The sequence below is a fragment of the Pistacia vera genome, unplaced genomic scaffold (assembly GCF_008641045.1).
Source record: "Pistacia vera cultivar Batoury unplaced genomic scaffold, PisVer_v2 Contig713, whole genome shotgun sequence".
NCBI classification, from domain to species: Eukaryota; Viridiplantae; Streptophyta; class Magnoliopsida; order Sapindales; family Anacardiaceae; genus Pistacia; species Pistacia vera.
Genome location: NW_022196572.1, coordinates 284610 through 300922, shown reverse-complemented (window position 1 = coordinate 300922; position 16313 = coordinate 284610). Strand labels below are relative to the sequence as shown.

The window sequence follows — 16313 nt, the reverse complement described above, 5'->3', positions numbered from 1 at the left end:
TTATTCTTTGAATAGGATTTTAAAATAAACTTCTTTCTTAGGCGTGCATTTTCTAGGTTCTCAGTGGCCAAGTGATACTTAGGAAATACCCGGCTAGGGAGGGGTTTTACAATGAGAATGTTTTAGCCTTCACCGTAAATCGAGAAGAAGGTAAGAATGACGTTTCAGATGACACTGTTGATTTCTATGCTGAACAATAAGAGGCATATGATAAAATATATGACCAATGGCTAAAGGCTGTGAAAAAAATTACAATCTCTTGGTATTGAGAATGCTACCTTGTTGAAACAAAAGAAAGCATTATCCAAAAAGATTGTTTTTCTTACTTCTAAACTAACTAAGGCTAAGTCCATTATTGATAAGTTGAATGTAGGTTTTCTTAAGCTTGATGAAGTCCTTGGTCAAAGAAAATCCTTTAGAGATCGGTATGGTTTGGGATTCAGTCCTGGCGCTAGCACATCGAAAGCTGGTGCGAGCATATTTGTGAAAGACATCGAAACTTCTACTGAAGGAACTGTTGTGAGACAGGTTAGGAAGGTATCAAAATTCGTTCCTATTTGTCATTTTTGTAACAAAAAGGGTCACATCAAACTCAAATGCTTTAGGTTCATTGTTTATTTAAAGAAAGTTTTAAAAAACCATAGTTTTGTTGCTAATGTAAATCATAATGCTAACAATGGTTTTTTCTTCCAAAAGAGTATGGAGACCTAAGGCTGATGTGAACTGTTTTGTGTCTCATACTTCCTTGCTTACATTTCAAAATGATCTTTGGTATCTAGACAGTGGTTTTTTAAGGCATATGACAAGTAATAAATCTCTCTTGACTAAACTTGAATCAGTTGATAGTGAACATGTCACTTATGGTGATGGAAAGAAAGGTAAAATTCTTGGCAAATGATCAATTGTGCTTCCTGATTTTCCTATTTTGAAAGATGTCTTACTTGTTGATTGCTTGAAAGCTAATTTGATTAGTATTAGTCAAATTTGTGATAAAGATTTTGTGGTTCAATTATCAAAGAACAAGTGTCAAATCTTGAATGATAAAGGTGTTTCTCTACTTGAGGGAAAAATGTCAAATGACAATTGTTACTTGCTTTTTAACCGTTGTCATGTTTCAGTTCAAAAACAGATTCCACTAATTTGTGGCATGAGAAACTTGGTCACATGAACTTCAAGGACTTATGTGTGCACACTGGTTGCCAATCTTATGATTTGGCTTGTTTCATTTGTAGTGTGGGTGCACATCAGTTCTGCGTGCACACTAATTGCCAGATTTGTGTCTTGGCTTGTTTCGTTTCGAGTGTGTGTACACAACAAATTGTGCTTACACTCTCGCTTTAGATATTTGCAACCCAACATGAGTTGTATGTCTGATAAAGTGAAAAAGATATTGTTTATATTTGTCTCTTACTTTTTAGGACCTTTTTTACATGTGTCATTGTATTCTTAAGTGGTCTTAGGGAATAAAACTCTTTTCCCGATTTGTTTTGTGGTCCAAACCAAAAGAAGGAATACTTTCCTCATTTGGATTGTAATAGCCGCGTTCTACTCAAATATCCATAAAACATGTTCATAATAAAATACATATAAAATAGCATAAAAAGATTGGGCCCAAATTTTTTTTTTATTTATTAAACATATACATTCTTTGTACAAAAAGTTGTATCATGTACAAAAGCATCAAAACAAGGTGGACAGTGTAATCATTTCCCTTCTTCCTCCTATGTCCATCCGACTGTATCCGATTGTATCCTCACCTAGATCCTGCAAAAACATAGAAAAACAACGGGGTGAGCACAACTAATGCTCAGTAAGTAAATCCTCTACTCATCTATCCTTGTAACTCTCTCTCTTTAATTCTTTCCTCACGATTCTCATTTACTCTCTATTTATACTTCCCTCTCTACTTTCTCTCTCTCATAACTCTTTTCTACTAACTCTCTTTAGTAGTCACGACCTCATCTTACCAGAGGCACAGCCGGGACTCGCTCCCACTCTACGTGACTTTTACTCTTTCTATCCGATCGGACTCGGTTATGCATGGATTTGGAACCCTTGGCCATGTGAGTGTATAATCTCTCTCTCGGGTACTCGGGTATAGCCCTCATCCGCATGCACTCTCACGGGCTACACCACTTCTCTCTCTTATACTCATGCCGCTCTCTCAATGCGGCGTACATGTGGGAAACTCTACCCATTACTCACAGGTTCCCCATCGCACAACCTACTCTATTCTCTTTTCTCTTAACTCTTAAAAATAACTTATAATCAAATTCTCTACTATGTCTCAAGCTACTACTTGAGTGTATAAACAAATGTGTAAAGAAAGCTCATACTCACTAATGCACTTATGAAATGCCAAATGTAAGATTTCCTCAAAACCATCATTCTGCACAGGTCACACTAAGAAGGCCATAACTTGCGTTATACACTTCGGATTCCTATGGTTTTGGTCTCGTTTTAAAGCTTAGAAACAGGAATACAACTTTTATGTTTTGGTCTCAGCCCAGTTCAAGCCGTAAGATGCCCAAATATCACTTAGAAAGTCACGGCTGTGACAGGGCAGATTTCAGTTAGGCTTTTCATCAAATAACTCATGTGCATACCAAAGCTCCACTTATCTATAACTCTACTCTTCTCTTTAATCATCCAAAATGGGAGGAAATCTCCCTCATACAATCATAATTCCTGCCAAGGAAAAACACTCCCAAAAATATTCATACACAACTCCTCCAACTTCAACTCAATTTCACTCTCTCATCACACATCAAAAACACTTCTCATAATTTAAGTATGTCTAACAACTATGACTAAGCACACATTTCATCTCAATTTTTCAGTAAGTATAACATATATACATAATTAAAATAAATCTCTACTCATTTACTTTCTTGAACCTCAACTTGATTGGATTTACTTACCTTGTGAAGGAATAGCTTCTCTAACACTTTTCATTTCCTTTGGTAGCTTGATTTCTCTCTACAACTTTAAACAACAACAACATAAGACTTTAACCAAAACATACTAAAACTCTCATCTAAAGCAAGAATCCTTACCTTAGGATGCTTTAGATTAAAAATCTACTTAAAAAGTCCTTAGAAATCTTGGAAGATTGGATGGAAAATTGAGAGAAGTTAGAGAATGGTTATGGCGGTGGAAATGGGTGAAATAAAGATTTTCTCTACACTTAATCCTTTTTAGCTCATATAATATCCATCATTTCCCATTTTGCCCTTGCTCTTCCTTGGAAATTCCATCCATATCCTTTGATTCTTTGCAAATACACCCTTATTACCAACACATTCTCTACTTAATTTCCTTACATTTTACTCCCCACTTTTCCTACTAATTAGGGGTAAAAAGGTCATTTTTACCCTTATGAAGAATTCTCTAGAAAACTCAAGAAACTTTTTGTTAAGCTCTTCGTCGCGGTGAAGAACATTCCGTCGCCTCGGCGAAACACGGCAGAACCTATCCATGGGTGCAGCACCTCATCGCCGCGGCGAAGACTCTCCTTCGCCCTGGCGAAGATTGGATTTCTAAAATTCACCAAATCTCAACCAAAAACCAAGGCAAACACTTAACCAATTTGACATATCATGACAACAACCAAACTCAATTAAAACCAAACCACTAAATATTTAAGCAAGACAGCAAATCTTGAGTACGTACCTTAAGTGGGGCGTTACAATTCTCCCCCCTCAAAAGAATTTCGTCCCCGAAATTCACACAAATAACTCCAAGAAGTGATTCTGCATGTCTTGTTCTACCTCCCATGTCGCTTCTTCTACCTTGTGATTCCTCCAAAGGATCTTCACTAGCAGAATACTCTTGTTCCGGAGTTCTTTAATCCTTCGATCTAGAATCTGTACTGGACGTTCTTCATACACGAGGTTCTCTGCTAACTCAACATCCTCTACATTCAGGATGTGGGAGGGATCACTTACATATTTCCGTAGCATTGAGACATGGAAAACATCATGCACCTTGTCCATACTAGGTGGAAGTGCCAATCTGTAGGCAACTTTACCCACTCGTTGCAATATTTCAAATGGACCTATGAATCTCGGCGCTAACTTCCCTTTGTTCCCGAAGCACATCACTCGCTTATAAGGGGAAACTCTCAAAAACACTTTATCACCCACTTGAAATTCCACTTCTCTTCTCTTTAAATCGGCATAACTTTTCTGTCGATCTTGTGCTTGCTTCATTCTTTTTCTGATTACTCTTACATCTTCTATCATTTTCTGAGTTACCTCTGGCCCAAGAGCGGTACTCAACTCATCCTTTTCACCTATCTCATCCCAATGTAGTGGAGACCTACATCGTCTACCATACAAAGCCTCGTAAGGTACCATCTTAATCGTAGACTGATAACTGTTGTTGTTGGCAAACTCCACCAATGGTAACATTTCATGCCATGACATTCTATAATCCATACAACAAGCTCTCAACATATCCTCAAGCACCTGATTTGTTCTCTCTGTTTGACCATCCGTCTGAGGATGATAGGCAGTACTGAATGCCAAACGGGTACCCAAATTTCTCTGCAAACTAGTCCAGAAAGCTGAAACAAATTTTGAATCTCTGTCTGACACTATAATCTTGGGCACACCATGTAACCTGACTATCTCTTTCACATAAATTTGAGCCAACTGATCCGAGGTGGTGCTCTCATTTACTGGAAGGAAATGGGCGGATTTAGTTAATCTATCACAATCACCCATATAGCATTATAACCTTTCTGCACTCTAGGGAGACCTGTGATAAAATCCATTGAAATGCTCTCCCATTTCCATTCTGGAATACTAAGTGGCTGAAGTAACCCTGATGGCCTTTGATGTTCTGCTTTTACCTGTTGACATGTCAGACATTTAGTTACAAACCCTGCTATGTCTTTCTTCATACCTGGCCACCAATAGCCTCTCTTTACATCTTGGTTACTCTAGGATGAGCAGTGTATGGTGTGTCATGAGCCTCTAAAAGAATTCTCTTTTTCAACTCATCATTCGGAGGAATGCACAACCGATTTCTGAAATAGAGGACACCATCAACTAAGTGAAACTCCACTGTCTTGCCCTCAAGCACTTGCTGCACTACTTTCTGACACCACTCATCAGCCACTTGTTTAACTCTAACTTCCTCCAATAGGGTAGATTGCATTTCTAACCTAGCAATCCTTCTCAGAATCACTTCAATCTGCTCTTTACACAAGTCTTCTATCAACTCTTTTTGCCTAGTGAGCCGGGACAAATAAGCTTTTCTACTCAAGGCATCCGCTATACATTGGCTTTTCCCGGTTGGTACTTGATCTCATAGTCATAATCCTTCACCAGCTCTAACCACCTTCTCTGTCTCATATTCAACTCCTTTTGAGAGAAGAAGTACTTTAAACTCTTATGATCAATGTAAAGGTAATGCCTCCAAATCTTTAATGCAAACACCACGGCTGCCAACTCTAAGTCATGCGTAGGGTATCTTGTCTCATACTCTTTCAGTTTCCGAGAGGCATATGCTATCACCCTACCTAATTGCATTAACACCACCCCAAGTCCTTGCAATGAGGCATCCGTATAAATATCATAGTCTACACCCTCCTGTGGTAACACTAACACTGGAGCTGATGTTAACCTCTTCTTCAACTCTTGGAAACATCCCTCACAAGCTTCTGACCATACGAAAGAAGTCTTTTGTTTGGTAAGAGCTGTCAATGGTTTAGCCAACTGGGTGAACCCTTCAACAAAGCGTCTGTAATAACCTGCCAGGCCTAAGAAACTTCTGACCTCTTTTACTATCTTCGGCCTCTGCCATTCAAAGATTGCCTTTATCTTACTCGGATCTACTGGAATCCCTTCCTTAGACATTGTATGGCCCAAAAATATTACTTGATCGAGCCAAAACTCACACTTGGAAAATTTGGCATACAATTGTTTTTCTCTCAACCGTTACAGCACTATTCTCAAATGCACCTCATGCTCTTCTCTCGATTTAGAATAAACTAGAATATCATCAATGAACACTACAATAAACTGATCTAAACAGTCATGGAATACTCTGTTCATCAAATCCATAAAAACCGCTGGGGCATTAGTCAAGCCAAACGGCATCACTATAAACTCATAGTGCCCATACCTTGTACGGAAAGCAGTCTTAGCTACATCCTGCTCGGCCACTCTTACTTGATGATACCCTGACCTCAAATCAATCTTGGAGAATACTGCTGCTCCCTTCAACTGATCAAACAAATCATCTATTCGAGGTAAAGGGTACTTATTCTTTACTATCACCTTATTCAACTCTATATAATCAATGCATATCCGTAGTGACCCGTCCTTCTTCTTAACAAATAGGATTGGAGCTCCCTAGGGAGAATGACTTGGTCGGATAAAACCTTTATCCAAAAGCTCTTGGAGTTGCTTCTTTAATTCCTGTAGTTCTGCTGGGGCCATTCAATAAGGGGCTTTAGATATAGGTGTTGTTCCTGGTGCTAGTTCAATACTAAACTCAACCTCTCTTTCTGGTGGCAAACCTGGTAAGTCTTCCGGAAACACATCTAGAAATTCTCGAACTACCGGCACTTTCTGAATTTCTGACTGTAGAACATCACCACTCTGAACTACATGAGCAATGTATCCAGAACACCCATTTCTTAACATCTTTCTCGCCTTTACACTACTAATTAACATACTCAACTGATGGCCCTCTCCAAAACTAAATTTATCTCTACTATCGAGATTAAATCTCGCTTTCTTCTTTCGACAATCAATTTCTACTGCATACCTCCCTAGGAAATCCATGCCCAATATCACATCAAAGTCGGGCATATCAAAAACTATCAAGTCAACTGCTAACTCTCGACCTTGGATCACTACAGACTCTCCTAATAACATCTCTTGAGCCAACACACTCACCCCATCAGGTAATTCTATCTTAATAGGTTGACTCACTCTAATAGGTTTCAATCCTAATCTCTCAATCATCCCATGAGAAATAAAAGAATGGGTAGCCCCAAAATCAATTAAAGCATATAAGGAAACAGCATGAAATAACAACTGACTAGTTATAGCTGATGGACTGGCCTCGACTTCACCTTGTGCCACTATAAAAACTCTAGCATTAGTACCTCTAGAAGTCTGAGCCACAGGTGGAAGAGGAACTGGTGGAAGGGGAGCTTTACAATCCCTCATCAGATGCCCTGGCTGTCAGCACCTATAACAAACATTTCTATCCCTCAAACACTCTCCTGTATGGTTCCTCCTGCATTTAGCGCAAGGGGGGAACCCTTCTGTCCTGGGCTGCTTGTTCTACCAGTCTCTCCTGTTCCTCTTGGGTTGAAACTTCTTCTTGGCCCTTACATCTCTGTTTCTTGTAACATCTACTCTCTCCCTCTGTAAGGTAGTGGAAGGTTCACTAGGTACTGCTAGAGATAACCTTTCTGCCAAATATTTGTTTACATAAATCTCTGCCCTTAAAGCCCTTGCTAACGCTTCACTGTAGGTATGAGGGGGCTCGAATCCTGTCATAACATCTCGGGCAATATCTGATCTCAACCCTTGTACAAACTTATCTCTCCTTAGCTCCGGTGTATACACTATCCCGGGTGCAAAACGAGCAAGGAAGTTAAATCTTACTGAATATTCTTTCACAGTACTAGTCCCCTGCCTCAGATGAATAAACTCTTGGACTTTCTCATGTACTCGATCTTCTATTCGATACTCAGCCTCAAACAATCTTCTGAATTCTTCCCAGGTCATTGCGGCCATATCATGAGTCTCCTCCATTAGTTCCCACCAAATTCGGGAATCTCCCTTGAATAAGAAACTGGCATATCTAATCCTTTCTCTATCATCCATAGGAAACAGTGCCACCGTCCGCTCTACCGACTTAAACCACTCCTCTGCCTCTAGCGGGTCCCTAGTACCCCTAAATGCTGGCGGCTGGTGCTGGTTTGCAAGGCCCTGAATCGGATCAACCCGAGGCTGTATTGTCTGAGGTACCGGCCTTTCTCGCTCTTGTCTTGTGGGTGGTACTCTACTAGGGATCTCGGTTCTCTCCTGAACAACTCTCCCTTGACTCTCCGCTAAAACCTGCTGTATAATGGCTCGAATCCTCATCTCATCAAGGGTAGGGGGAGTCGGTTCTAGTGGGTTGGAGGATTCTCCTTCATTCATCACACTCTTACCCTTCCTCCTGGTACTACGCCTCATCTACAAAACAACCACACTTGATCAACTTAAAGAAACACTTAACGTAAGGAAAGAATTAACTTACACAGTCGGCTCTCAGACATCGTAGCGACAAGAATGGTACACTGTCAAACCCAAAATCTCGGCTCTGATACCAAAAATGTAATAGCTGCGTTCTACTCAAATATTCATAAAACATGTTCATAATAAAATACATATAAAATAGCATAAAAAGATTGGGCCCAATTTTTTTTTTTTTCTTTTATTTATTAAACATATACATTCTTAATACAAAAAGTTGTATCATGTACAAAAGCATCAAAACAAGGTGGACAGTGTAATCATTTCCCTTCGCCCGCCGATGTCCATCCGACTGTATCCGATTGTATCCTCACCTAGATCCTGCAAAAACATAGAAAAACAACGGGGTGAGCACAACTAATGCTCAGTAAGTAAATCCTCTACTCATCTATCCCCGTAACTCTCTCTCTTTAATTCTTTCCTCACGATTCTCATTTACTCTCTATTTATACTTCCCTCTCTACTTTCTCTCTCTCATAACTCTTTTCTACTAACTCTCTTTAGTAGTCACGACCTCATCTTACCAGAGGCACAGCCGGGACTCGCTCCCACTCTACGTGACTTTTACTCTTTCTATCCGATCGGACTCGGTTATGCATGGATTTGGAACCCTTGGCCATGTGAGTGTATAATCTCTCTCTCGGGTACTCGGGTATAGCCCTCATCCGCATGCACTCTCACGGGCTACACCACTTCTCTCTCTTATACTCATGCCGCTCTCTCAATGCGGCGTACATGTGGGAAACTCTACCCATTACTCACAGGTTCCCCATCGCACAACCTACTCTATTCTCTTTTCTCTTAACTCCTAAAAATAACTTATAATCAAATTCTCTACTATGTCTCAAGCTACTACTTGAGTGTATAAACAAATGTGTAAAGAAAGCTCATACTCACTAATGCACTTATGAAATGCCAAATGTAAGATTTCCTCAAAACCATCATTCTGCACAGGTCACACTAAGAAGGCCATAACTTGCGTTATACACTTCGGATTCCTATGGTTTTGGTCTCGTTTTAAAGCTTAGAAACAGGAATACAACTTTTATGTTTTGGTCTCAGCCCAGTTCAAGCCGTAAGATGCCCAAATATCACTTAGAAAGTCACGGCTGTGACAGGGCAGATTTCAGTTAGGCTTTTCATCAAATAACTCATGTGCATACCAAAGCTCCACTTATCTATAACTCTACTCTTCTCTTTAATCATCCAAAATGGGAGGAAATCTCCCTCATACAATCATAATTCCTGCCAAGGAAAAACACTCCCAAAAATATTCATACACAACTCCTCCAACTTCAACTCAATTTCACTCTCTCATCACACATCAAAAACACTTCTCATAATTTAAGTATGTCTAACAACTATGACTAAGCACACATTTCATCTCAATTTTTCAGTAAGTATAACATATATACATAATTAAAATAAATCTCTACTCATTTACTTTCTTGAACCTCAACTTGATTGGATTTACTTACCTTGTGAAGGAATAGCTTCTCTAACACTTTTCATTTCCTTTGGTAGCTTGATTTCTCTCTACAACTTTAAACAGCAACAACATAAGACTTTAACCAAAACATACTAAAACTCTCATCTAAAGCAAGAATCCTTACCTTAGGATGCTTTAGATTAAAAATCTACTAAAAAAGTCCTTAGAAATCTTGGAAGATTGGATGGAAAATTGAGAGAAGTTAGAGAATGGTTATGGCGGTGGAAATGGGTGAAATAAAGATTTTCTCTACACTTAATCCTTTTTATCTCATATAATATCCATCATTTCCCATTTTGCCCTTGCTCTTCCTTAGAAATTCTATCCATATCCTTTGATTCTTTGCAAATACACCCTTATTACCAACACATTCTCTACTTAATTTTCTTACATTTTACTCCCCACTATTCCTACTAATTAGGGGTAAAAAGGTCATTTTTACCCTAATGAAGAATTCTCTAGAAAACTTAAGAAACTTTTTGTTAAGCTCTTCGCCGCGGCGAAGAACATTCCGTCGCCCCAGCGAAACACGGCAGAACCTACCCGTGGGTGCAGCACCTCATCGCCGCGGCGAAGACTCTCTTTCGCCCCGGCGAAGATTGGATTTCTAAAATTCGCCAAATCTCAACCAAAAACCAAGGCAAACACTTAACCAATTCGACATATCATGACAACAACTAAACTCAATTAAAACCAAACCACTAAATATTTAAGCAAGACAACAAATCTTCAGTAAGTACCTTAAGTGGGGCGTTACATGGATAAACATTTGTTAGTCCCTTGTTGGCTGATTTGGCACTATATTATTGAGTAAGAAATCCTTCATTATATAATATTCTTTCTTGCGTGTATGAATCTAACCTTTTGACATTTTGTTTCATTGTACTCTGAATTTCTTAGAGTATTATTTCTTTTAAGGTTCAAGGTTCATTGCCATTTTATGCCAAAACCTCACTATATCAAACATAGACTTGATGGCTCTTGGAACATGGTTTCTTTGCTGATGCTGGTGCGTGGCGTCGGTGCTTGAAGCTTGGTGTTTCACAAGCTATTCTCGAGTGTGTTCCCGGGGTGAAGAAGATCCCAGGAGTTGCTACACGTTAAGGATTCAGAGTGTGGTGCTAACTGTAAAGTTGAACAAGGAGTTCTTTTTACTATAAATTAGATCAACTTTGAACATTATCTTGTAATGTGTTTTTGACTTAGTGGATTGCTTCGATCTAGACAAGGTCCCATGGTTGTAGGCTAAAAGTGAATTCAACCGAACCATGTATATGGTTGTGTTCTTTATTTTTCACACTTATGTTTGATGTGTTCAAATTGGATTTATATAATCTACTTAGTAAATATTTCGTTGCACTTTAAAATGGGTACTTAAACACCAAAGTGAGTTGACCAACTCCAACAGTCTTCATCTGCTTGGTCAATTCTGAAACTTGCATTGCTAATTCAATGTTAGTATTCACTTCATACATTCCTCTAGATCTACCTCTAACACTTTTTGCCGTGAATTGGCTCCAAGCATCTCATATAGCTCAACGTCTCTTGTGTAGTCTTCTCTCCCAAAGCACCACCTGCAGCATTATCAACTATGGCTTGACAAGCATGTGTTAGTCCATCATAGAATAATTGATTCAACAACTCTAAAGGATATCTATGATGGGGACACTGAACTAAAAGCAATTTAAAACGTTCCCAAACTTCATGGAATGGTTCACCTTCAATTTGTGAAAAAAGTAGCAATCTTACCTCTAAATTCTGATGTTTTGGCATGGGAATAAAATTTACCTATGAATTTATTGTAGATTGCATCCCATGTGGTAAGTGAAGCTGGGGCCAAAGACATGTACAATGTCTTTGCTGCATCCTTCAGCGTGTATGGAAAACACCTCATTCGTAGTTGATCTTTTGTCAAACTCTGCAGAGGAAAAGTCTGAACAGTAGAATAAAAATCACAAATAAAAATTAAAGGATCCTCTGAAGCTACTCCATGAAAAGATGGAAGCATTTGAAAGTGAATATGTTTAAGCTCAGAATTTCTTGCTGCATCATTCAGGATTATTCACGATAGTGACATTCTTATGGTAGGATGTGCGGACTCCTTTAGGGGTCAAGGTAACACTCAGCCATCTTTTCTTCAATCTCTGAACTTGATTCTGATGATTATTTAGAAATTTCTAGTATCTTCCTCTTTCTGCCAATTAAATCCACTCTATTCATGTGTGGAAATAATTCTTCTTCTAATGATCGATGACCTTGCATTCACTATCTAAAAACACAAAAGACAACAAAAACAAAAAGGTAACCTAGACAAAAATAAAGCAAAAGTTAAATAACAAAAATTAAAGCACACGTTATAAGAGAAAACTAAGTAACTTAAATCAAATCCCCGGCAACGGTGCTAAAAACTTGATGAACAATTTTTCGACCTCGCGAGTGCACGAATCGCTATCATAGTCTACTGTGCAAAAGCAAGGGTCAACCCCACAGAGATTTGTAAGCACTCAATTAATCCTAATATACTATGCCTTAATTAAAAAAATAAAGTAAACAAAATTCTAAACAAAAGAAATTAAACTAATTACTAAGGAAGCAAAATAAATTCTTAACCAACCGAATTAAATAACACAATTAAAAATTAATTGAAAACAAATGACGAAAAACCTAGGTATCCGATTTCACCATAACAATATGATTCTCTACTAATAACTAATTTATTGTCGTCTCAATCCAATTCCTAGGGTTCTGTCTTCCATCAACTTGATATTACTATTTGATGTTCGGGTTTAACCAAGTATTCTTAACCATTAAACTCACTAGGATGTTTAGTAAAGCCTAACAATAAAGAACCCATTAAGAAGAACAATTACTCAAAATATCAACCAAATTGTATCTAGCCCGATGTTTGCCTCAACACAATCCAATCATTCAAAGAGCTATTCAAAGTTTGCATATGATGTTTACCGTACCTTGTCTCAAACAATCAATTGTTTTGTATATTTCAAAGTTAGGATATGATGTTACCATACTTATTTCATACAAAACATCAAGATCGAAAACTAGAAATGTATTGAATCAATAGAACAATAAAATTAATCAAAGCATAAAACCTTCATGTTAGGTTACATCGGATCCCTAGAAAAGTATTTAGTTACACATGGTCATAAGGAAATCAAACCTCCAACCCTTCAAAAACTTGAAGTACAAGAGAAAAAGATGAAACCCTAGGTAGATCTCTTCTCTTTATCTCCAATTCTCTCCAAGCTAAAGTCTCTTCTCCTTGCTTCTCTCAAAGTTGAAGTCTCTCTAAAAAAATACTTAAAGACATCCTTTTATAGTGCTAGGGTTGTGGGAAAGTAATGGGGAAAATCCTATACAAAATAGGAGAATAAAATTCAGATTAATTTACGTAGAGTCCTTGTAGAATTAGGATTCCTATGCTGACCCTCTGGTACTAAAACTAGAATATCTTTCTCTAGAAAACTCAGAATATCAAATCGTAAAATTCTACATAAACTAGACTTCAAAATGTATAAAAAATATGTGGAACAGTGCCTAGTTCATGCTAAAGAATTTATGGTAGCTTCGTGAAATTTCTATTTTCTATTTGTTTCTCCTTTACAGTTGCTGTTGGAAAATTGTGTGCTGAAAGACTTCCACTTTTTAGCATGAAAACGTTTGAATCTGAAAAATCCATAAAAATTTGACTGTAAATATTTTAACCATATTTCCTATGGTCCAAGAATCATCCCAATCTTTAGCTCAAGTTATCTTAGCAACACTAAGGCATGTTCCATAACCCACGTCTGCTTGTCTTCCATGCATTGACGTAACTTTTGGATCAATGTTTAACCATCTTCAAGGTCAAACTGGATCACAACCAAACATAAATTTATAGACCTATCTCTTATATTTCAAACTCCACCATAATCAAGTGAATCGGAGTTGTGTAGCTAAAGTTACACCCATTTTAGTGCAACATGTTCACCCATGTTGCAGCACAAAAATCTTTCGCAACGAACAATCTTCAAATATTTATAACTTCTTCGTTTGAGCTTTGATTCTTGAACCATTTGTTCCTGCATGATTTTGATTCTTTACTCTTTAACGTACATGCTCAAAATCCTAATTTTTCAGCACCTAAATACCTGAAAATTCATAAAACATACCTATGATTCTAGAAAACAAAAGAAGTATCGAAATTAAGTAAAATTAGCAAATCAAACCTAATTTCCACACAACATAGCCTTAAGATGACAAAGTATGAGTGTGCTTTCAAGAACTCATTAGTGATCCTCTAGAAAGGTAGCAATCGTATTGATAATCACTTTCTGGTCAGTCTCACTATAAAAATAGTATCCTCGAGTACCTTTTAGGTACCCCATGAACATACATATCTTTGACCTTACATCCAACTAGCTCTTACTGTCCTTTAGTACATATGCTAGACACCCCCAAACACGGATATGTTGTAAACTAACTTTATGACCTGTCCATAGCTTAGTAGGCGTCTTAGGGATAGATTTAGAAAGGACCAAGTTTAGCAGATATCCCATTGTCTGTAGTGCATATACCCAAAAACTATTGGGTAGCTTGGAATAACTCAACATGGATCTAACCATGTCCATTAGAGTTCTATTCCTTCTCTTTCCAATACCATTCTATTGTGGTGTTCTCGGTGCCGTGAGTTGGGTCAGAATCCCATTGTCCTTAAGGTCGTCACCGAACTCTTAGAGAGGTACTCGCCATCGCGATCTGACCACAACGACTTGATACTTTTACCTAATTGCTTTTTGACCTCAATATGATATTCCTTGAGCTTTTCAAAAGATTTAGATTTATGGTGCATTAGGTAAACATAACTGTATCTAGAGTAACCATCGATGAAAGTGATGAAATAATCATATCCACCTCGTGCTCTCACACTAATTGGTCCACATACATCTTTGTGAATGAGCTCCAAACATTAAGTGGTTTGATGTCCCTTTGCCTTAAATGACCTCTTGGGCATCTTTCCTTCTAGGCAAGACTCACAGGTCAGTAATGGTTTGACCTCTAACTGACTTAGTGGTCCATCCTTAACCATTCTATGAATCCTTTTAATTTTTAATATGCCTTAACCAAAGGTTTCGTAGAAAAGTCTGGTTAGTGTTGGACAATTTAATTCTCTTGTTATTCCTTTCTTGTTCTGTATCATTAATTGATAGCATTTTTGGTTTTATAATGTATAAGTTATTAATCATTTGTCCGGAACAAATAAATAACTTACCTCTTCTAATGATAACAGATTTATCAAAAGAAATAGAATAACCTGAATTAATCAAGCAACTTACTGAAATCAAATTTCTAGTAAAATTTTGTACATAATAACATTCGTCAAAGTAATATTATTCGAGTCATCAATATACAAATACAGTTTGCCAACTGTAGAAGTTGATACAAAATCTCAATTTCCCAGCCTCATGGATAACTTACTCGGACTTAGCTATCTCCGAAGTCGAAGGCCTTGTGAAGAATTAAAAAATTGGTTAGTAGCTCTAGAATCTACAACCCAGTTGTTAATAGAATCCTCCACATAACATGATTCAAGGAAAAGTACATTACCTTTCTCTACCTTCTTTTCTGCAAGGTAGATTGAGCAATTCCTTTTCTAGTGCTCATCTTTCCCATGGTGAAAACACTTCCTTTTGGCTTGCTTTCTTTGTTCATGGGAACCTTCTTGGGTGCTATGTTGGCATTCGATTTCTTCTTTCCTTTCTTGCCCTTCTTTTTGCCTTTCTGAAAGGTATGGGCAGATCACGAAGTATAAGCTTCAACCGGGTGTGCCTCTCCCTGTTTCCCTTTCATAATACCCTCAGCTCACTAAAGGTCGTTCATCAGAGTCACCAAAGTGCACTTTTTATGGTTCTGTTCATAGTCCAACTTGAAATGACTAAAAGAGTGATTCAATGATGTGAAGACCATATCAATATAAGTCTTTGGGTCTATAATAGAACCAAATATCTTTGCCTCATTCAGACAAGCCATTACATTCAACATGAGCTCCTGAGCGGGTTGCGAGGCACCTCGACTCAGACTGATAAATCTTTGGATAGCTTCTCTCCTAGCTGGCCTACCTTGGTCATCGAACATCTTATGGAAGTTCTCTATAATCTCAATAGCATTAGGAACTAGCTGAAAGTGTTTCTACAAAACATCAATCATAAAAGTTATCATCTACGTCCTATGTTAGGATTGTGGATTCAGAAGAGTTAAGAAGGTCAAACAGAGTTCGTCAACCACCGAAGTGGTCTACAGAATATGGGGTCTAGAGAAGTCTCGACTAGTGGAAGAAGAAAGTAGGAATATTTATGGAAGAAGAAAGTAGTAGAATTTATTATTTAGAATGTTTGGTTGTTATTTAGTTAGTAGTTTGGCTATGAAATAAATAAAGTGTAATGGGGGGTTTGTAGTCATTTTATAATTTTTGTTGTTATCCTGTAGGTGTTTGGTTGTTATCCTATAAGGCTTATTGAAGGTCTGGGCTCTTATGAATAAGCATGAAAGGAATTAAATCA

General features: G+C 37.9%; 1 non-coding gene across 1 annotated transcript; it reads left to right on the top strand.

Moving 5' to 3' along the window:
• Positions 1-11406: 11406 nt before the first annotated feature.
• On the top strand, positions 11407-11515 carry LOC116114576. Its single transcript, XR_004125574.1, has one exon. It is a non-coding gene; the product is annotated as a small nucleolar RNA R71 (small nucleolar RNA).
• Positions 11516-16313: the final 4798 nt, after the last annotated feature.